Raw genomic sequence first — 24,183 nt, 5'->3', positions numbered from 1 at the left:
ATACTTCCAGCAAGAGATCCTTGTAGAAACACACCATTTGAAATTTAACAATATGTTGTTAATATTATTGGTATTTTTATTTTTTATTGGAATAGTCCAACTATTTTGAGCACCAATTATGTAATTTTTTTGTCTAATATCTCGAATAGGACAATAGGGACTTGAATCCTGGAACTTGTTACGTTAGGGTCCTATGCCCCTAAGCCAGCTTATTCAGGCTCTTCTGTCTCTATTTTTTGAGCTTTGGCACTTACTACTGGTTTGTGAAGCACTTGTGCCATTGTTTTGTATCGTATCAGAATTTTAACCTCCCTACTATTCCTATTTATGAACCATTTATTGTCAGATTACCAAAATTTACAATTTTAATCTTAGTACTACTCCATTTAGTGATGGTCTTTTAATAGATTTACAGAGCTTAGTACAATGATATTTGCACTGCACACACTAAATGATATTATAGCAATTCGGAGGGCCCTATTGTTCCAACGAAGAGAAGAACCTATGATTAGCTTTTTGGGAAATTTCCAAACAAACAATTTCAACGAAATCCTTCAATTTCTTATTTTACTATGTTCAACTCTATGTATTCCTCAATCCGTAGAGTACATTGAACGTCTAGAAATGGCTATAATAGAGTTTATCTTATTTGTATAAACAACTACTCTAGGGGGAATGTTGCTATGCAATGCTAGCGATTTAATAGCTATCGTAGCCGCAGAATGTTTCAGTTTATGCTCCTAACTTTTATCTGGATATACCAAGAAAAATGTATGGTCTACTGCGGGTACAAGGAGCAGATTGCAGGAACATCTAAAACATGTTCGGTCCCAAATTTGTCGCAGTTGGAGTCCAAAGAAAAGGAACTGGTCCAGTCAAGAGAGAATCTGAACAAACGTTGGCATAAAATTCGTGTTTAGAAATAGAAAAGCGGACAATTTCATCATCAAATAGTAAATTTAGACATGAGATTATTTTCTGATAATCCCGACCAACTAGTGCAAATTAAGGGATGTATAATTATAATATAGGGTATTTTTTAGTCTTGTTCCTATCTGTTAGTGAATGTATTGCTACTCCGTTATTATGTCGTTGAATGAATTGCAGATAGTAGCTCTCATTCAGTTGCTTGTGTAGTATCTCTATTATTAATTTTCAATATGAAAGAATAATTATCATTTGTTTCTTTCTATCTAGTAATTTTAAATTGACTAATACATTGTTGTACACTGAAGAGAGATGGCGGACGAGGAAGAAAGATGAAAACAAACAAGAAGAAGGTGAAGGCAGTGATAGAAGATTATCCAGGCTTGTGGGAAAACTTAGATATCTTACTATCACTAGACCTGACATTACCTATGCTGTGGGGTTGGTAAGCCAGTATATGCATGCTCTTGTCAAGCACACCTACATGTAGTATACAGGATCTTGAGGTACCTCAAAGGTTGTCTTGGCAAAGGTATGATCTATACTAATCATGGTCATGGGAGAGTTGAAATCGTTAGTAATGCTGATTGGGGTGGGTCAAAAGAGAGGACAGGAGATCAACTTCAGGATGAGAAAAGATCGCTGAGAAAGCATCTTGGCGAAAAAATTAAAATTAATACAACAACACATAAGACAAATAAGGGAACAACCCGCTCACATTGACAAAAATTCCAGAAGACAGAGTTGACACTTGAGGAACTTGCGAAATACAACACTACATGCTAGGTTAGTTCTCTCTAACCACATTGCCTGAGAAAAAGAAGCTAGTATGACAATTTAAAAGAATTATTAGCACTACCACTAGTTTTTCTTTTGAGGATTGTTGTAAGTCCAGAAAATTATTAATTTAGACACTTTAATTAAAGTTTTAACCCAAGCTCCATTGCATTTTATTTTTACAATAACATGATGGAAATTAATGTCTTAATTTAGCCTTAGGTGTAGTGTAAAGAATATGTGAATCAATTGTAAAACAACTCAAGAAATTGAATTATATAAATTTTAATCATCTTTATGTAATAAAACTTTTATAATTTTGTTATTAAACTGTTTCATTTTTCATGTTGGGTTGTGCTTGCACAGGCTTTCATCAACCAGTTTAAATAAATAAAAAATGAAGTTTTAGACTATATCATTTTAGACATTAAGGGAAAGTATTTTCCGAATAAGTGTGTGTAAATACTTGGGATATAGAATCCTTTGATTACATATTTTAATTATTGAAACTTTAGATAATTATAAAGTTACCCTTTTTTTCCATCGATAACACTTATTGCTGGATATATGGGTCCACCTATAAGGGGCGCTTTAAGGCCCATTAAGGTTATTAAAGATAACCCTAACATTTCCTATATAAGCACACTTACAACGTGCAGTTAAAATATACTTTATGAAGTACTTTATTAGGCTCTCTACTCTTCTCTACAATAAACAGTTAGGTTTAGACTGTTGTTTAGGGGTTGCTCCAATATACCGTGATAACTACCATCACCTAGTAATTTCAGTCGCGGTTCGTCCAGTCTTCTGTTTGCGCTAAACGAAAATATGTAAGTTCTCGTTTATGATTTAATGTGTTATGTGTAATCCTTTACTTATGAAAGAACTTTGTAATGTTTTTTAATTTTTTTTTGGAGTCAACTAGATTAAATGAGAGATTATTGTTAGATGATTTTATTCGTTGAATGAATTGAATATACATTCAAATAATTAATTACTGAATTTAAGTTACTTCAAGGAAATTATTCAATTTCCTACCAAAACAAAATTTCGGATGTCATTTCTCTTATTTGAATCTATTGCTCTAAGATATACAAATAATTAGTAAGAGGCAAGAGCTTTATCTGCGTTTTTCTGTCTCTTTAATGCTTCTACTTATATATAGGGGTGTTCACGGTTTGGTTAAAAACCGATCCAAATCGACTAAATAAACCGATATTTACTTAGGTTTGATTTGGTTTTGAATTTTTAAAGACCGATATTATTTGGTTTGGTTTTGATTTTACTAAAAGCAAACTGAAGAAAAAACCAAACCGAACCGATAAATTTTGTACGTAATTATATATATACAATTTATTAACTTTAAAAAATACTTTTAAATAATTATATACTTTTTAAGCAAAATTTTATTTATGTCTAATAGGCTAATGAACTTTATACCTTTAGTCGATTTTAAAAAGGAAATCCATGAATTCAAACTCAGGTATTCAAAGAAACAACTATATGAGATTTACCTAGATTTATTTTTTGTATTTCTTATAAACTTTATTCACTTAATTAAAATCATAAATCCTAAGACATTTTCTCCATAATGCAAGAAACTACAGCAACCACAATAAAAGGGTAATAACGGACTGCATGTTGAAAAAGGATAGAAAATTCTCTCCTAATTGTAGGAAAAAGAGAAATACCCTTAATTTTCTTAAAAACCGAAAAACCGACCCAAACCGAACCAAACCGACTACAACCAAACCGATGGATATGTATTATATTTGGTCTGGTTTTAATAATTTTAAAAACCGACTATATTGGTTTGATTTTGGTTTTAACCCAAAATCGGCCCAAACCTACCCATGAACACCCCTATTTATATAGATGGAGTCCAGTACGCTACTATATATACTGATAATTCCCATGCCAATATCGGGAGTACCGATCTTATGTGATATATAACTAGATCGTTGGTCTTTTTCTAAGCCCTAGATCTGAAGCCTTGACTGCTATTGTTCTGTGTCTCATTTGTACCAAAAGATACGATGAATCTACATCAATCAAGAGCAGCCTCAATGTCTGATTGAAATGGCGAGGTATGTTAGGTTTATCTTTTTTTTTTCTTTTCTTTTTTCAGCTTCGTTTAATAGAATTTATTCAATCTGTCGCTACTTGTTTTTTATCTTTGGTTTTTTTTTGTCTTTTTGAATATTTTTGCAAGTGTGGAATGTTATGTGTAACATTAGTTACGAAATGTATAGATTCTCGATTTTCTCATGCATTTTTGTTTTTAGTTTATATGTGGTGTGGGAGAAGTTAAGGTCATGGGTAATTAACTTTAGAGCAGAAGTTACCTTTATGTTGATTGATTTAATTTTATGTGTATTAAGAACCGTAGCGCAAAATATATGTTTTTCTCCTTCTGGAATCTGAGATATGTGATCTGAGATCTGAGATCTGATATCTGAGATCTGAGATCTGAGATATGAGATCTGTGATTCGAGATCCGAGACCTGAGACTTGAGACCTGAGATCTGAAACATTAGATTTGTGACCTGGGATCTAAGATCTGAATAATGAATAAGATTTTTTTCTTGACATCTGATTGACATAATTTAATTTTAATTAAAAATTAATAAATATAAAATTCAAATAAAATATTAGGTTGTAAGGTGGTGGTTTGTAGTGAATGTTTGCGGTGGTTGTGCACTAGAAATGGTGGGGATGATATGATTGGTAGTGATGATTATGATTGTGGAGGTGTTTTACGGTAGTGGCCGATTATAGTGGATGGTAGCGGTGCTTGGTGGTAGTACTAGTGGTGGTTGGTAATAACGATAATGGTAGTGGTTGACAGGTAGTGCCTACAATGGTGGAGGTGATAGGTAATAGTGGGTGGTGGTGGTTGGTGGGCCGATGGTAGTGGTTAGTGGTGATAATTGACACTGATTATAGCTACAATAATGGAGGTGATTGGTATGGTACTGATTGACTATAGTGGCTGGTGGTGTCCGTTTTTGATGATAGTAGTGGTGGTGGTAGTATTGGTAGCTGGCGATTGTGAGATTAGTGGTAGCTAACTTATAAAAGAGAAAAAGAAAGTAACTCCATAGATAGACATTAATCCTATTAAAATAAATAATATTAAGATATTTGGATCACCAAAAAATATTTTCTCAATATTAAAAAGAAGAAATACTCTATTAATATGGAAATTTCATTTATTTCTAAAAAATAAACATTCCTAGAAAGTTGTTTCATTGCTCTTCTTTAAAAAGAGTTTGAGGTGTGATGTTTTGTATCTCTTTATATCACCTTGTACGTACTTTGCAGCTTAACTTCACTATTAGTTGCTTATAGTAAAGCCCGAGAATACATCAACTATAGTCTATTAAATGAAGAAATGAGAGAATATTCAAAGTATTTAAGACAAAGATATTTCTTAACGCTAGAAAGAGAATTTGTATCAAAGGTTTAATTTGACTCTATCCTGTGCTTATCCTAGGCTGTTTCATTTATGTGAATCTTAAGGTTTTCATTCAATTATCTTTGCCCTTCTAGTTTTCAAAAACTATGAGTTGAAAAAAATTTAATTACGAAAGACTTATTCTTGATTTTCCACTATTTTTTTTTTAAATTAATTGAGCTTCTGTTGATTATCAATGTGGAAATAGTTACAATTTGACTTAGCCATCCCAAACTTTATACTTGATTATTGAGATGAGACTACTGTTATTTGTCCTACCCAATAAATGTTACAATTTTACATAGGTTGATCAAGGAGTTTTATATATGAAATTCCACTAGTTATGTTGTGTACTAATGTTTTGATTTTTTTTGTAACCAGATTAAGGAAGAATCGTGGGAGAACAAATAATCATATTGGAAAAAACTATGTGAACCATTACAATGAAGAATGCGGTGTAGATAGATATCTGAGTTACCAAGAAACGTTATAGATGATATTTGGAAAGGCATGACCATCAAAGAATTAGCAAGGTGAGTGTCTTGTTACAAAAATGGGATCATATATGGTCTACACATTCAATTCTTGTGTTTGATCACTAGTAACATGAGGAAATAAATTAACAAAATCTATTATCATTCTCAGTCACTTTTGAGTTCAAAAATATTGTCAACAAAATTCTCTTACAATACAATGACCTTATTCTGAAGTTTGTACTGGACATGTCAAGTGTTGATTTAAACTACAGGGACATCCATCATTAGCTACGATACCTCTCCAATGTTTTTTGGAGTTCCGTAACACTTTTGTTGGAGAATTTTTAGGGTTCCGATTAGGATGGGTCAGTGGTCGTTTGCTTGACGAAGCGGGATACGGAGGCCGTGCAGTTGGGCTTCCGAAATTCTATACATTAGCTTTTGGCATCTATTGGGTATTTGTTGAGTCAGTGCCAGATGTTGCTGCAAAAACAACATGTTATTGCAGCTAGGGAATTGATGAGTCAGTAGTAAAAGCCTGCTACAGTTGATAATTCGGATGCGGCAAAAATACCTTTTTATGGGCGGTTCCTTTAACCCAGCCATCACCCAAGTGACTCTTTGAATGACCTTCTATGCCTTGGCTTGAAGCTAAGATTCTTTCACAAGGGATGCATTGGTACATATACCTACATGACCCATTTAGTCCCTGTATTTTGAAATTTTCTTGGTACAATTTTGGCTGTTACTTTTGAAGTGTTGCTCATCATTTTAGGGAGTTTCTCATCATTCTGTCTATCATCTATAACGTTCCTTGGATGTCTATAACTTTGTTTGGAAGATGATAGACTGATAGATTTCCAAGAAACGTTATAGATGTTGACAGAATGATGAGCAACTCCCTAAATTGATGAGTAACACTTGAAAAGTAATAGCCTAATATTGAACTAAGAAATTTTCAAATTGCAAGGACAAAATGGGCCAGGTAGGTATATGTACCAATGCATCCGTTGTGAGAGAATCTTGGCTTCAATCCAAGGCATAGCAGGCCATTCAGAGAGTCACTTGGGTGATGGTTGGGTTAAAAGAAAGGCCCATAAAAAGGTGTTTTTGCCATATCCGAATTATCAACAGCAGCAGGGTTCTACTACTAACTCATAAATTCCCTAGCTGCAAAGAACATGTTGTTTCTGCAGCAGCATCTGACACCAACTCAACAATTGTCCAATTAATGCCAAAAGCTAACGTACAAAATTTCGGAAGCCCAACTGCGTGACCTTCGTATCCCGCTTCATCTAGCAGACGACCACTGACCCGCCCTAACTGGAACCCTAAAATTCTCTAACAAAAGTGTTAAGGAACTCAAAAAAACACTAGAGACGTATTGTAGCTAATGGTGGATGTCCCTGTAGTCTAAATCAACACTTGACATGTCAAAGACAAACTTGAGAATAAGGTCATTGTGTTGCAAGAGGATTTTGTTGACAATGTCTTTGATCTCAAAAGTGGTTGAGAATGATAATAGATTTTGGTAATTTATTTCCTCATGTTACTGGTGATCAAACACAAGAATTGAATGTGTAGACCATATATGATACTATTTTTGTAACAAGACACTTACCTTGCTATTTCTTTGATGGACGTGCGGTTCTAAATATCATCGATAATATTTCGCGGTAACTCAGATATTCTGTCTATACCACCTCCTTCATTGCGATGATTCACATAGTTTTAGTTCATAGAAGCACACATAGACCTAAAGACAAGCAATACGCCGGTGATTCTGCGCCAGATGATGTAAGTTTCCGCGTAAGCTAATACACCTGATCAATACAACCCTCTAGATCTTCCCTTTGCTCCTTCATAAATTTTGTTTGGAAGATGAGTTGGATAATCAGTCTTCCCCTTCTGCTACACAGAAAATATGTAAGTTCTCGTTTATGATTTAATGCGTTATGTATAATCCTTCACTTATGAAAGAACCTTTAAAAGAATTTTTTAAAATATTGGAGTCAACCACATTAATTGGATTTTATTCATTTTAATTAATTATTGAAATTTAAGTTACTTCAAGAAAATTAATTCATTTCATATCAAAACAAAATTTTTGGTGCCATTTCTCATATTTGACCCTTTTGTTCTAAAATATATAAATAAGTAGTAAGAGACAAGACTTTTATCTCAAGGGTTTTCTGTCTGTTTGAATGAAATGGCGAGGTATGTTAGGTTTGTTTTTTCTTTTCTTTTTTCAATTTCATTTTATAAAATTTATTCAACCTATGACTACTATCCTAGATCTTTGATTTTTTTTTTCTCTTTTTGAATAGTATTTTTTGTAAGTCTGAAAGTTACAAAATGTATAAAATTCATGATTTTCTCATGAATTTTTGTTTTAATTTATATGTGGTGTGGAAGAAGTTAAGATCATGGGTAATCAAGTTTAGAGCAAAAGCTACCTTTAAGTTAATTGGTTTAGAGCCTATTTGGCCTAGCGGCTAAAAAAACGCTTATTTTGAGAAGTGTTTTTTTTTTAAAAGTGCTTTTAAAAAAAGTACTTTTGATGGGAAGCAGTTTGTGTTTGGCTAATTCATTTGAAAAATGCTTTTGACTGCTTTTAATAAGCAGATTGTGTTTGACTAATCTTCTTAAAAAAGTGCTTTTGAGTGTCAAATTACGAAAAAGGACAAGTATCAATGGACGTTTACTATCAAGATTGTTATACAAAGAGAAATTAATTTTAATTATCTATTATGGAAGACTTAAATTAAGTGTTTACTTTTATTTAATTAAAATTTAATAATACATAATTTTAAAATTTTCTATTAAGATAATACATAGATAAAAAAAAAATATTAAATATTGATATAATATCAACACGATGATTTAAATCTACTAAAAAAGTACAACCAAAACAAAATTCAAAATTATTCCACAAATTAAAATCCAACACAAAGAATTACTGATTAGAAATTAATGGATTAATGAGGGATATACTTGGTAAATAAATATGTATTTATGGAAGGGATATTTTTATCTTGAATTTTTTTTTTTTTGCTTCTGCTTCTGTTATCAACCTGTATTTGAAAAATTATTTTAACCAGAAACTGAAAACTAAACAAAGCAGATTCTGAAATTTAGAAGAAAAATATGTTAAAAATATAAGCAATTAAATCGAGCCCACTGAATGCAGAATGTGTCCTTAAGGAAATTATTCCCCTCAATGTACCTGAGGTTGTGGAATATATCCTCCCAGGATAGAATGATTTACTCACTGTTGTAGCGGTACAACAAACTCCTATGATCGGCGAACCACTCGACGACGATATCACACGAGAATTTATTTTAGTGCAAGAAAGAAGAGAGAAGTTCGAGATTTTTTCGTAAGGAAAATCGATGGACCGGCCGTATTTATATAGTAATTGGGTAGAGTTAAGTGAAAAGGTGCAACTCAAAAGTTGCAACTTTTCAGTTAAGTTGTATCATTTCAGAAAAATTTCCCATTCACCTTAACTTAAACCCAACAATCCCCCACATGAATGGGGAATGTCTATAAGGAATGCACGGACAAGTGTGTGATTTACAAGTAAAGATTAATTGCATCTGGATAAGTAGGTTTCCCTTTGAACTTTCCGTAGTGAACTTATATCGGATATACTCGGTCAATCGGTAGATATGATATCTGTGAACCGTTGAGCTTTGTTGTATACCTAGACAACATAATTCACACAATTAACCCTTAACCGTCTATGGTTCTCACAATTGTGTTCGTTTCAGCCATGAACACCGCCTGGTTTCATAAGTGCGTAGAGCATAGTGTCACACCCTATTTTAACCTAAGTCAAAATAGTTTACAACATCCGGGTAATTCCGGGGTTATTTAAAGTTAAGGAGTCGCCACCTAATTATTTACGGTGAATTAGGGCACCTAAAGTTTATTAAAGTACTTATCTAAAGTTAACTCTCATGTTAAGATCAAAACTTAAGATTCTGGGTAAGGGTTCAGCTAACCTAGAGGGAAGGTATTAGGCATCCTCTAAGTTCCATTAATAATGGTTAACCGACCGGACTTATGATTAGTTAGGCTTAAGTGTAAATATAGTATTTTAAATACTTAAGAAAATATCTTGAAAGTATTGCTAAAGTTATAGATAGAAGTAGAATGTTGTTTAAAGTAAAACTTGTAGAAAAGTAGTCTTGCATGAAAAGAGTTTAGTTATAAATAAGCTAAAAGAAACGGGATTGTTTAATGTTTATATGTATTTGAAAAATGAGTTATGCCTATTGGCAAATTAAATTGTATTTGTAAAGTCATTGCAAGATTGATATTAATGTTTTAACAAATATGTATTTCGAGTGTTCTAAGATAATAAGAGTAAATTTTGATTCTTTTAGCTTAAAACATATAGTCATGCTAAAAATTAATTTCTCAAATAAATGTTATAGATACTATAAATAGTTTGAAACAAAAGTAGAAGTGAATGTAATTTGTGGAATTAACTACCCATTACTAAACTAAAAATCCACTAATTTGCTAAAGTTCATCTAAGTTAGGAAAATAAAATAAGATAACATGTTAGTCATACAACGCAAATAAAATACACGACAATAAAAATAAGGAAGAGGGTAAAAGAGTAAATGGGTTGGGCCCATGTATTAGACCCGGCCCCACCGGAACAAAAGGTCCGGCTATTGGGCTTCGGCCCGCATCTTTCTTTACGTTGATGCCGTGGGCTGTTCATGCCTATTGGGTTTTGGCCCGCATTTTTGTTTTTCTTGTCCGGTTGCGGATGGCCGACACAGAGGAGTTTCGTTGGGCTTTTAGCCCAACGCCAACGTTTAGGCGAGTCCTCTCGGACTCGTATGCGATGTTCATGCATAAGAATAAAAGAAAAGGATTAGTAAAGTGAAGGTATACAAGATATATTCTTCAAATAAAAAGAAAAATATCGTCGGTAACAACCCAGTTTGTAAAGGCATACAACCCAAAAGGAAAATCCCACACAGCAGCAACATTCTTATTTTAAAGACCCAAATGAAGATAGGCGAGGAAATAATACTCGATATACAGGGCGGTATACGCTGAAATATATAGACATTGCATGTATCTGTATACTCTATGTATAGATTTACTCATAGTAATTTCACAAGACCATGCAGCAAAGAGGTAGGAACCTGAGATGTTTGCAGATAGTTAAGCAGTTTCTGTTCAAAGGAAACAAAAAGAAGAAGCACAATGGAAAAAGATTTCTAGAAATAGGATGCATGATCAAATACAGGTCACAATACTAAGTAAGATGAAATGCCTTGGAGGCCATATGATTAAGCAGAACAAGTATACAGAGTGTCTTAACTAAGATAAGAAACAGGAGAGGAGAGAGCACACAAGAGAACAAGTCAAAAGGAGCAGGAGTATCATACAAAATCAGAAGGAAATAGTGGCCCGGAGTAGCATTGGTGTGCAGCAGCCAAGATGACAGTGAACAAGCATAGTGATTACAGAAGGAGTCAAACAGTGCATAATAAGCATAGAGTCGAGTATGCAATTATTCCCTTTAAGACAACATGACAATTGAACAAACAAGTATGTGAAGAGCAGTCATGCTTTTTATAAAGGAAAGGCACATCAAGGCATGGTTTATTAGGTCACTACCAATGATAGATGGGGATGTTTTCATGGAGCATTTGCAATGGTTCAAATTATGCAAGTTTCGCATTGGCTAACAGTTAAGAGTGGTCAGGGTGACTCAACAATCATCTATGATTCAGAATTAAATAGACTTGCACTGATATTGTTCCATGTCCACCCAAGCAAACATTCATGACTTGGGCCTTTACTAACTGGTGTGAGATCCTATTATCGGCTAATCACATTTAATCTGAACATCAATGGTAATGCAAACTCAAAATCAGACCAGAAGTTCATATGGCCTCATTCATATGTGGATGAGAGAAACAATAAGGACAAAAGAGATTGACAGCATATCATGAAGCTTATGCTCAGCACTGACCATATCCAGACTTAAACAGATAACTTATATCAGTGTAGGCTAGCAAAAAATCGCAAAGTTCTAGTTCAATACTAATCATGTTCAACTCATGACGATCGGTTATGGCAATATGAACTGGTGTGAACCTCAACCTCAAACCAACCCTTTAACATTGATCAGATTCCACTTGAACAAACAATCATGACGATGTAAACTGGAGGGAATTACAACCAAAGAGACAAGCCACTATCATCTGGCATTAATCAAGTTCGACTCTGCAGCAATGACATAGTAGACTAACCTAAGTCTTAAACTAGCCATTCAACGATAATCCTACCATTTTAAACAAACGCTTTAACCTTGTTTTATTATTGATAAATCTTAAGTCACCACGTTAATGAATCATATCAATTTAAACAAGCAGCTGCTACGTTGTCGGAAGAGATTTCAATTAACCAACATCAATTATAATAAACCAACTACCAACATCTTGGTATGGTTAATCAGGAATTAAAACATGCATAACACTAATTAATTACCAGTAAAAAAAAGAACTCTTCAATTACACTAACACAGTAAACTGCCTAAATTAACGAAATTACTACCAAATCAATTCACACAAAACTCATAAACAAACTATACTACCAGAATGAAAATAAACTAAGACGAGGAAGAAGTTACCTTTTTGTGAATACATTTGGTCTCAATCTACTCGTTGGGAAACGTATTAGGATTCAACACAAATATACCCGAAAATCTCTGTCGTGGCCAAAGTCCACCAAGACAGAACGAGTGTTTAATGGTCTTAAAGTTAGAACGATAATCGAACGAATGAAAAGTCGTAAAATCTAAGGATTTCTGAAAAATTTGAGGCGACTAGAACTTGTGTTTTGTAGGGGAATCTTGTGGTTCCAGATCCTTAAAACCTTGAATAATCTCCGGCTAAAGTTCACCGAAAAAGTAAGAATCAATTGTGGAAGGTCGTTTTCTCTCTAATTCCTCCTTTTTTTCGATCTCTCTCCGATCTCTTTTTTCTCCTCTTTTAGATCTCTCTCTCTCTTTATAGAGCAAGAGAGAGAGGAGCGGAGGGAGAGGAGCGTAGGTGGTGAGTGGAGGAGTGGGGTCGTCGGTGAGTGGAGGACATGGGTGAGTGGAGAGGAGCGGGGCGTGGGGAGAGTGGAAGGAGAAGGGAGCGTGGGGAGAGTGGAAGGAGAAGGGAGCGAGAGAGAGAGAGAAACGAGAGAGAGAAAAGGAGAAAGAGAGGGAGGCGAGATTAAAAGAAAGAAAGGAGAGTGAGGGATTAACTAAAAATAAGGGATTTTTAGAGGATGCCGGTCGATGACGGTATGATTAGTAACCATTGTTGGCAAAATATGGATTGAAAATGTGGGTTGGGTAATAAATGTGGTTGTTTATTTGGGTAGGAAAGTAATACTGTATTTATATTTTGGGCCATTAATTTGGCTGAAAATTGTGGATCCTTCCTCCTCTATTCAATTATTCTTGGGTTCTAATTTAATAACTAGTACAATATATGATATGTGAAGACAATTAACAATTAATATGTAGAAAAATAAGGATTTTACAAAGTGTTGTCTTGTAATTAATTTGACGAGTCCGAACCCGAAAAATGAAACGATGACTAACCGTTTAAAATTTGTGATAAAGTAATGCTCATAATGTTGAAAATAACAGTAGGGATATTAATAGTAGTAGAAATAAAAATAGTGAAAAATAAAGTATTTAGCTCGTCAGTAAATTTAGAAACCCGATTAAATTAAATAAAGGAGGGACAAAATTGGGTGTCAACACATAGGCCTTTATCTAACATACTCCTTGAAGTGGCTTACACTTCACACTCACATAGGTGATTCCTAAACGTGTCATCTCGTAGATACACTATTTGGTCATATGCCAAACTTGGAAACCATTAAAAAGCTTTAGCTTTATTAAGCCTTAAGGCCTTATCCTTGTTTCTGAGCATTGTCTGATCACGAGAATGGGTTGAGTTATTTGACAATGTTGAACTGTCATTCATAACTTTGTTTTCTCCTTGAACCTAGCTCTTGGGATCTCCAGTCTACTAGGTAGAGTTACCGCCATGATGACTTGTTCTAGGCCATAATCCCATTCCCTTTGTTGATCTTTCAACTACCTCTCTAGTTAAGCCTTTTGTAAGCGGATCCGCGACGTTATCTCTAGACCTTACATAGTCAATAGTGATAACTCCACTAGAAAGTAGTTGTCTAACGGTATTATGTCTTCATCGTATGTGACGAGATCTACCATTATACATAATGCTCCCTGCCCTCCTTATTACCGCTTGGCTATTACAATGCATACATATATGTGTCAACGGTTTGGGCCAAAAAGAATATACTCCAAGAAATTCCGGAGCCATTCAAATTCTTCATCGACCTTGTCTAGAGCTATAAACTCAGACTCCATTGTAAAGCGAGCGATACATATCTATTTGGATGATTTCCAAGACACTGCTCCTCCACTATTGGTGAAAACATATTCATTTGTGGATTTAGATTCAGTTCATCCGGTAATCCAATTTGCATCAATATATCCTTTAACAACCACAAGATATTTATTGTAATGCAATATAAAATTTTAAGTATGTCGAAGACTCATGCATCTTGAGTTTACATATCTGATTATTAGCTACACTTGATGTAGCATCATTATAACAATATATGTGGATAGTTGGCAACAGTGGTGGCCACAACTTTTAACAATTTTTTTTTCCAACCATTCCACTTCTATTCAGCAGCTGCACATTCAATAATTCAGATTTCATTGTAACACTCAAGTCTGCTTCTTTAATACCCAAGCATATAGTCCAATTAAGACTTGTTGTCACCAATATTCTTTGCAATAGCAAGATTTACATTAATCGGCGTTTAATACTTGAATGTTTCAAGTACCATTTTAACATAATGAGACTGAGACAATGCTAGACTTTAAAAAGTTTGGTGGTTTTTAATTCTTGGAATTAAATCGACAATCTCTAAGTCTTTCATATTAAAATTGCTAACAAGCATACACTTAGTAGCATTTATGTCATTAATGTCTTTACTCATTATCAATAAATAAACAAACAATGACTATATGATTTAGAGAGTTCTTAATGTAAACACATTTATCACACTCATTAATCTTAACCCATTTGCCAACATTGTTTGATCAAATTTAGCATGACATTGTTTGGGGTGCTTGTTTTAGTCCGTATAACGACTTAACAAGTTTGCATACCTTCTTTTCGTTACCAGGAACCACAAAACCCTAAGGTTGTTCCATGTAAATTGCTTCCACAAATCTCCATTTAAGAAAGCTGTCTTGACATCCGTTTGATGGATTTCAAGACCACACACATCTGTCAGTGCTCCTAACACCCGTATGGATGTAATCCTTGTTACTAGCAATGTGTCAAAATAGTCAGGGCCTTCTTTTTGTCTATAACATTTGACAACAAAGTTTGCCTTGCATTTGTCAACAGTGCCATCAACTTTCATTTTCCTTTTAAAATTCATTTGGAACTCAAAGGTTTGTCCCTGGGAGGAAGATCAACCAATTTACATGTATGGTTATTCAATATGAATTCAATTTTCATTATTGACTGCCTCTTTCCAATATTAAGCTTCAGAAGAAGTCATAGCTTCTTTAAAAAGTTTGAGGCTCATTTTCCAACAAAAATATCGTAAAAATCTAGTCCAAAGAATGTAGACATCCTTTGACGTTTACTATTCCTTGGATTTTCCTTGTTATGTGTACTTTCCTTTGTTTCTTTCCGATGTCGTTTAGATCTTTCACTAGACGACGCATATTCCTTTTTATACGAATAAATAGTTTCAACATTATATGATTCAATTACCGTATTAACATGAATGTCAGATTTTCTTATTTGTACACCAAAATTGATGTGCTTTACAATTTGTGGCATATCCTATCAAAACACAATCAACGATTTTAAGTCCTATTTTTACCCTTTGGGGTTTAGGCACTTTCACTTTGGCCAAACACCCCCACACTTTGAAGTATTTCAAATGGGGCTTTCTTCCTGTCCACTTTTCATATGGAATAGATTGTGTTTTACTATGGGGCACTCGATTGAGTATTCGGCTAGCTGTAAGGATAGCTTCCCCCCACAAGTTCTGAGGCAAACCACAACTTGTTTATAAGGCATTTACCATCTATGTTAAATCGTTCCTTCACAGTGCAACATCATCTTTAAAAAAGTATGGACTTAGTTCCCGTGAATCAGTACTAGTACGTACTAGTCACCCATTAGTAAAAGGAGAACTAAAGAAACCAGCTCTTGCTCCTTGCATCATAACCACTTTATCAACACTTAAATTATCAGTAAGAAATTAATGGCCTAAATCTCTTTGAGACTGTTAGGGAAATAGGAAACGGGACTGATGAATAAGGGTTTGCCATGAACATAGATAACATGGACATATTTAATGTCAAGCAATTAATATGATCCTCTTCATATAAATTCTTAGCCACTGAATTTTGTAATCAGAAGGACAATCACAATGAGTTATAGCAAAAACGTGTCCGTTCACACCTTAAACCTCCAATTAGAATTTTCCTTTAATTTTCATCTCTATCAGTCATTCGTACCACAGAATGCAATGAACATCCTTACGATCATAAGTTTTTAGCCGTCTCTTAACCAGAGAATAAAACGGTGAAGTTTTTATATCTTCAAACCTAATATTTCTGGCACAATAGATTTAATAAATCGGTGAAGTTTTTATATCTTCAAACCGAATGCAGAAACTTATATATACTCGATGAAGTTTTTATATCTTCAAATCGAGTAACCAAATGAGTAGAAAGTTACGAAAACTTTCATCTCAAAACTAGAGTAGGAAATCTGAAGATTTTAGTTTCCAAAAAAGTAAATTTTTATTCCTGGAAAAAGATATCTTTTTATCTCAGGAAATAGTACTTTTATTTCTGGAAAAATACTTTTTTTTTTCTCTTCAAAACAATGAAAACCAACGAAGATTTTATTTCTTCAAACCAACACAATTTACTAACTTCAGCAAAGTTTTAATATTGTTTAAACCGAATTTACTAACTCGATAAAGTTTTTATATTCTTTAAACCGAGTAGTAACTTGGAGTAAAATATCACACAGATTTGAATCTCCAAACGATGGAGTAGAAAACCACAAAGGTTTTAGTCTCCAAAAAAAGTATTATTTTGTTTTTTCTCTCAAAAGAGTGATTTTCTTTTCTAAGTAGATTATAAAGAAAAACACTTTCACTGTTGGGTTCCACACTTTCTGAAAATTATAATTGATGGTCTCAATGAATGAAATTTCAAGTTAAGTTGCTGAGATAAATTTTCAGCACCTTGCCATGTATTACTAATGTTTCCGCCATGGAATATACTTTGAGATTATCAAATAATAAATATCTACCCTAACATGTAGAAAACATGAATTTAATAAATCATAAGGGCAGGAAATTAAATGACAAGGGAGTGAAGAAAATATAACTCAGTTTTAATGTCATTCCAATCTCTCCCAACAGTAACCATAACAAACAAGTTACGCCCGAAAAGTTGCATCGGTTAATTCATTTGATGACAACTCTTCATATTCAGTTAAACATTTGGAGCATATTAATGGAAGAACATCACATTCACTTAAGATCAAATCTTAAGGCATTGGTCCTCATTTGTCACATTAACCATCCTTTCATTCCTTTTTTTTTTTTCTCGTTCTTTCATTTGTGTCTTCCATCGATACACTTAAAATAATAATTATACACACATGTACATTTCAATCACACTACATAATACTTTCTTAGACCACCAGAGATCACTTAAACACATAGAATGAGTTTTAACTTTGAGATGTCTTCTGCTAGATTACATGGAGAGAAAACAAACTACTTTTCAAGCAAAGGAAAAGAAATTTTTGATTTACTCCATATAATGACGAGTGCACACAAACAAAGAAAACAAGCAAATTTTTCATATAAACTTACAATTGGATGAGCAAGCAGTTCTCATCTCTCAGCAACGCCGACAGGGACAAAAATCGAAAGCCAAATCCTTGCATGAAAAACTATTCCATTTTCTAGTCCAGAAAGGTCTTTCATTTTTCCACGCCACATGTCACGATTGTGCCGATAAATAATTCTATTTCTTGTTTCGCCTCCAACAAAGCAGAATACAGATTAATATATATAAAATAATTTCCTTAAGATTGTTATCAACCTGTATTCGAAAAATTATTTTAACCAGAAACTGAAAACTAAACAAAGCAGATTCTGAAATTTAGAAGAACAGTATGTTAAAAATATAAGCAATTAAATCGAGCCCACTGAATGCACAGTGTGTCCTTAAGGAAATTATTCCCCTCAATGTACCCGAGGTTGTGGAATATATCCTCCCAGGATAGAACGATTTACTCACCGTTGTAGCGGTACAACAAACTCCGGTGACGGCTAACCGCTCGACGGCAGTATATCACACGAGAATTTATTTTAGTGCAAGAAAGAAGAGAGAGAAGTTCATAATTTTTCGTAAGGAAAATCATGGACCCGCGCATTTATATAGTAATTGGGTAGAGTTATTAAAAATTGCAACTAAAAAGTTAAGTTGTATCTTTTCGTAAAAAATTTCCCATTCACCTTAACTTAAACCCAATAGCTTCTGCTTTTTTCAAGAAGAATTTCTGCTTCTTCCCAACCGCAGAAAAAATGCTTCTGCTTCTACTTAAAAGCAGTTTTACTAATTGGCCAAACACTTCAAATATCCAAAATAAGTACTTTTTCTCGAAAAAAAGCGCTTTTGACCTCAAAACCGCTAGGCCAAACAGGCTCTTAATTTTATGTGTGTTAAGAACTGTAGCGCAAAGCATATATTTTTCTCCCTCTCCTTTTTCTCTCTTTTTTTTTTTTTAAAATTTTTTTTCTGGACTGTGTGAGTAGCTTAAAGTAGGAGAAAGTGAGAATTCACATCAAGTTAGTCTTGGAGAGTTCATATGCAGATAGGATTTTGATTTAGAGACCGTTCTTTTTTTTTTTTTTTTAAGAGACTAAAAAGTTTGCATTTGCATACACATTTTATTGAGTATTAACATGTTATATTTAGATCCAGATCTAAGTAATGAATGAGTAAGAATTTTTTCTCAACATTTGATTGGAATAATTTATTTTTAATTAAAATTAATAAATATAAAATCCAAATTAATATTAGGTTGAAAGATGGTGGTTTGTGGTAAATGTTTGTGGTGGTTGTGCGGTAAAAGCAGTAGGGATGATGTGGTTGGCGGTGATAATTATGATGGTGGAGGTGTTGCTGGTAGTGGCCAACAATAGTGGATGGTAGTTGTGTTTTGCAGTGGTAACTTGGTGGTTGATAATAATGATAGTGGTAGTGGTTGTGGTTTGCAACCGTAGTGCCCATGATGGTGGAGGTGATTGGTAGTAGTGGGTGGTGGTTGTTGGTGGGTTGGTAATACATTGTGGTGGTAATTGACACTGATGATTAGCGATAGTGGTTGGCGGTGTCGTGTTTGGCGACAGTAGTTGTGGCGGCGGCGGCGGCAGTGGTATTGGTCGCTGACACTTGTGATTGTGTATTGGTAGCTAGAATTACAAAAGAGAAAAAGAAAGTTACTCCAGAAATAGACAATAGTCCTAATAAAATAAAACTAGTAATATTAAAAAATTCGAATCGCCAAAAAAGTATTTTTCAAATATTAAAAAGAAGAAATACTCGATTAATATAAAAAATCCATTTATTTCTAAAGTTACATTTCCAAAAAACTGTTTTTGTGTACTTCTTTAAAAAGAGCACAAAAACAGTTTGAATAGGGTTTAGGGTGCGACACCGAAGATGAAGAGTTCAAGCAACTTAGCTCTTCAATAATTCTATTTCTGTGTCATTATTCATCTTAAACCCATATTTTCGCGTGCTTCTACTTCTAACTCAGCATGGAAATTTCTTACAGTGTAATGGTAGTTTTGGTTTCACATACAAAGCTGAAATATTCTTTGGACTTATACTGGCAGTAAAGAGGCTATTGGTTGAAAGATGCTAAGGGGTTCCCCAGTTCCATGCTGAGATCTGTAGCCTTAGAAACATTAGTCATCCCAATCTCGTTATAGTGATTGGCTATTTTGCAAGCGAGGCTACATATTCCTGATATATAATTATCTCCCAGGAGGTAACTTGGAGAAATTTACTTAGGACAGAGCCAATAGTACCTTTGACTTTAAAGTGCTACACAATATTGCGCTAGCCATTGCTTATCTCCATGATCAGTGCGTCCTGCGTATTATCCACTGTGATGTTAAGCCAAGTAATATATTATTGGACAATGAACTCAATGCTTATTTATCGAATTTCGGGTTGTCAAGGATCATGGGAACAGAAACTTGCACAACCACAGCCGTTGTAGTAACTTCGGTATGTAGCACCAGAATATGCTCTAACATGTGGTTTGTACAAAGATTCTTTCAAGTCGAGATACATATCTCTGCATCAATAAAAAAAATGGATTTGCAAAAAATGATTATAACCAGCTAAATAGATTAAAATGATCGAAATCAATTTTAAATCAATTTATGTTAAGAGGTACCCGAAAGTCTCCAAAAATCCTTGACATCCCAAAAATAAATTGCAAGCTACCATATGTTCACGATAATATATGGGACATATTCTGGTAATTCATGTAGTAATTTAAAGTCAAAGGCTACATAATCAGTGTAATGAGGTTTGTTCTTTTTATTTATTTTTGATTTTGTTCCCGGAAAGCCTGCAACATTTTCGTGGTTACAAGCACATGCCGATATCGATCTGTTCCTATGATCCTTGACATCCCAAAAACAAATAAGCATTGAGCTCATTGTCCAACAATCTATTATTTGACTTTAAATCACGAACTGATAATATATATCTCTATGGACACATTATTTCTCCGTATTCGGAGATAAACAATTGCAAGATCAATCTCTAAGTCCAATTCGGTAATCTTATGTCAAGAATAAATAAGCAACCTAAAATTGGATAATCAATAGATAATAATTGTCATCAAATTCAACTTTCAAGCTATTTGTAAGAAGTTTAGCTACTCATGATTCGATATAGACAAAAGTGTTTCCTAGGCAAAAGTTACCTCCTGCACACCGGAGATATATATAGTCTATATCAGGAACATGTCTGCCTTGCTTGCAAAATAGCCAATCAGTGTAAGGAGGTTTGTTCTTTTTATTTATTTTTGATTTTGTTCTTCCGAACAAAAAGCCTCGAGCTACTGGGTCAAGGGCGCTTGTAGTTGTTTGAGGGTAAAGATTTTTTCTTCTTTGTTATAAATCCGTTATATGATGGGATTTAATTGGATCGTTATTCTTACTTATTGTGCTTTCTTTTGATAAAAGTTCCGGGTTGAGGTTCAAATGATTTCTTTGTACTGATAGCATGTGTTAGTGAAGTTTTTGTTAAAGGTATCTTTATTCTTTTTCTGCTTCTCCTTATTGATATGATGCTAAATTTGATCGAACTTCCTTTTATTGCCATTAACCCTCCCGGAGATATCTCAAAGATCTCCATCTTTCCAAAATTATTTCAAGATGTTAGGTGACATGCTCAGCACAAACTTTATTTATACTAATTTTGGTTTTACTTACATTTTAAGTTCTTACAGGTTCATTAATGTTTATTTAGTTACTTTTATGAGTAAAAATTCATATTTGATTTATTGAGTGAATGTGCTTGACATCATTTTGATACACCGACGCACTTTGACCGGCAAGGCTCAACTATCCAAGAAAAAAAGGATATAAAAGAAAAGTAAAAAGGTAAGTTGAAGGTTAAAGTGTACCGAACAAGAGATTACCAATTATTTGTGCAGTTAGATGTATATATCTTGAAATCAAATGGCACAAACAATAGGTTAGAATATATCTTGTATGATCTTGTTTCCTGTTGGATTTATTGCTTAAATAGTTTCAAAAGTTTGACTAAAGTCTCCTGACTATTCTTTTGCTAAACCTATATATCATTATTAGGAGGGTAAAAGAGCTTCTCTTGATCGTAATTTGGACTATGTTATGATACCTTCCTCTGTCGCAATTGACTAAAGTCTCCTGACTAGTCTTTTGCTAAACCTTTATCTCATTATTAGGAGGGTAAAGAGCTTCTCATAATCGTGATTTGGACTATGTTATGATATCTCCCTCTGTCGCAATGGGATTGGTGATTTTTTAATTTCACCGAGTATTAATAGAATAAAGGAAAGCCCAAGGACTTCGTCAAATGATATATAGGAAAATGATGGTTCCTGTTCCCAATGACCAAATTCTAAACATTAAAGGCATAGAGGCATGGCAATTTCAGGAATTCATATCTTAGTAAAATCAGTTGTTTTTCATTAATTTGAATGGCTATGGGGAAGACTAAGTTTTGTTTTGTTATATATCAACTCTGGTGTTTGGTAAAGAACATCAAGTATTCCAATGTAGTGCATCTATAGTAGTGCTCAGAGGGGAGAACAGAGTTGTATTTGACTAGCCTTCGGGTGAGTGATATCTTAGTCCATCTCTGGCTGTTTTACATCCTCAGGGATCATCAGAAGGTTATTTATCATCATTCATGCAGGAGCATGTTGCTAATGAAGTGGCTTCTCTGATATGCAAAAGGTTCGGCATCCCTTTGGGATTAAGATAGGAAGATGTCCCTATCAGAACTATGCTATCGAGATGGTGGAATTTTAAGCCAAAAAATAGTGTACGCCAAACTTTCATCCCAGGTGACACCAATGGTAATATGCTAGGAGGTGTGGCAGGCCAGGTGTGGTGTGTGTTATGGAATTTCTAAGTGCTCTACTAGGAAAATCCCATACCAAATTCTTAATCACTTCTCTGAAGCAATGCTGAATTGCTGTTATTCTCAGAGAAGCCAATCAACTTGCTGATGTTTTGGAAATTGGAGCAGAAAATACAGGACCGTCACACTTTAGAGGTTCATCTACAGCAAGAAAGCTAGCTATACAAAATTGATGCCAAATTTGATCGGGTGCCGTGATACTCTTGAGCTTGCTTTGCATCTTCCATTTCATATATATACTACTAGCGATAACTACTGAGAACACCATTGAACCAACAGGGTTTGCAAGAGTTAGGAAATTGTACAAAGCCCCCAAATTTCTTAAGCCAAACAATTTGGAAGCTGCAGTCGCGCAACCACCCAATGAGCTCCATAACCAAGCCCAACCAAAAGAGTACAAATATGCATAGCTCCATGCCAACCATAGCAAAGAAGAAATGCCCAACGGACATTATGACTTGAGCAATAACCATGGTTGCATGTCCTGATAGGCATAGTCCCTGTTGTCAAAAGAACACGGTAGTTCCAACATACCCCTGAACTATTCGAAATAGGTTAACTTTACCGTCTGTTACATTTTGACTCAAAATGCCTCACTGTTATATTTTTGGCTAAAAATGCCCTCCAACTAGCCAAATAGTTCAGAAAGGTATGTTTGAGCTATTTGGCTAGTTGGAAGGTATTTTTTTTAGCCAAAACCTAATAACGATAACATTTTTTAGCCAAGAACGTGACGGATAGTAAATTTGTTTTTTTTTTTTAATAGTTCACGGGTATTTTTGGCCCTTTCCCCAATCTTTGTTAGATTTTATCATTCATGTAAACTTCTGCTAATACCATGACAAGTAAGAAGTGAATGTCATGTACATGGCAATTTATTCAGCAAAGTATCCACTCCCAATATGGCCAAGGAAGCTCCATATGCTGATCATGGAAACAAATACACGTGTGTTATCATATCCTAAAAATTGGCTCATCGGCCCAAGTTATTGTTAAAATTGAGGGCGGATGAGAATTTGGGAGAGACAAGAATAATGGGAGAATTCTTTCTCGCTTGTATTCATCATAATGACCTCCTTATATCCAAGTAAGGTCCTCCTTTCCCTAGTCTAATAAGGTAACCCTATTCTAATAGGACTACAAATTCTACATTTTCCGTAATAACAATTGTATGATAAATAAACTAAACTATTACAATTAGCCTAGAATAGGGTCTTCGTATATCTGATCTCAATACCCCCTCAAGTTGGAGTATGAGGGTCTCAAATGATCAACTTGCCAAGTAAATATTCATGCTGCGATTTTTCCAAAGCCTTTGTAAACATATCGGCAATTGCGCACTGGTTGACACATGACTGGGAATATTGTATCGGATTGGATTGCATCCCGGACATAGTGACAGTCCACTTCAATGTGTTTAGTCCGTTCATGAAACATCGGATTTTGGGCAATATACAAAGTTGCTTTACTGTCACAGTACAATATCACCGGAGACTTTCAACGGCCAAATTATGAAAAAATTCCCTTTAACATTTTCAATTCACAGACGGTAATTGCCATCGACCGGTATTCAGCAGCTGACGAGCGGGAGACAATATGCTGCTTCTTGATTTTCCAAGACACGAACGAATTTTCGAGTGAGATAAACCATCCGGTAAGTGATTTTCGGGTCAACGGACATCCGGCCTAGTCCGAA

The sequence above is a fragment of the Lycium ferocissimum genome, chromosome 11 (assembly GCF_029784015.1).
Source record: "Lycium ferocissimum isolate CSIRO_LF1 chromosome 11, AGI_CSIRO_Lferr_CH_V1, whole genome shotgun sequence".
Lineage (NCBI taxonomy): Eukaryota > Viridiplantae > Streptophyta > Magnoliopsida > Solanales > Solanaceae > Lycium > Lycium ferocissimum.
Note: the sequence above shows the minus strand (reverse complement) of the source record.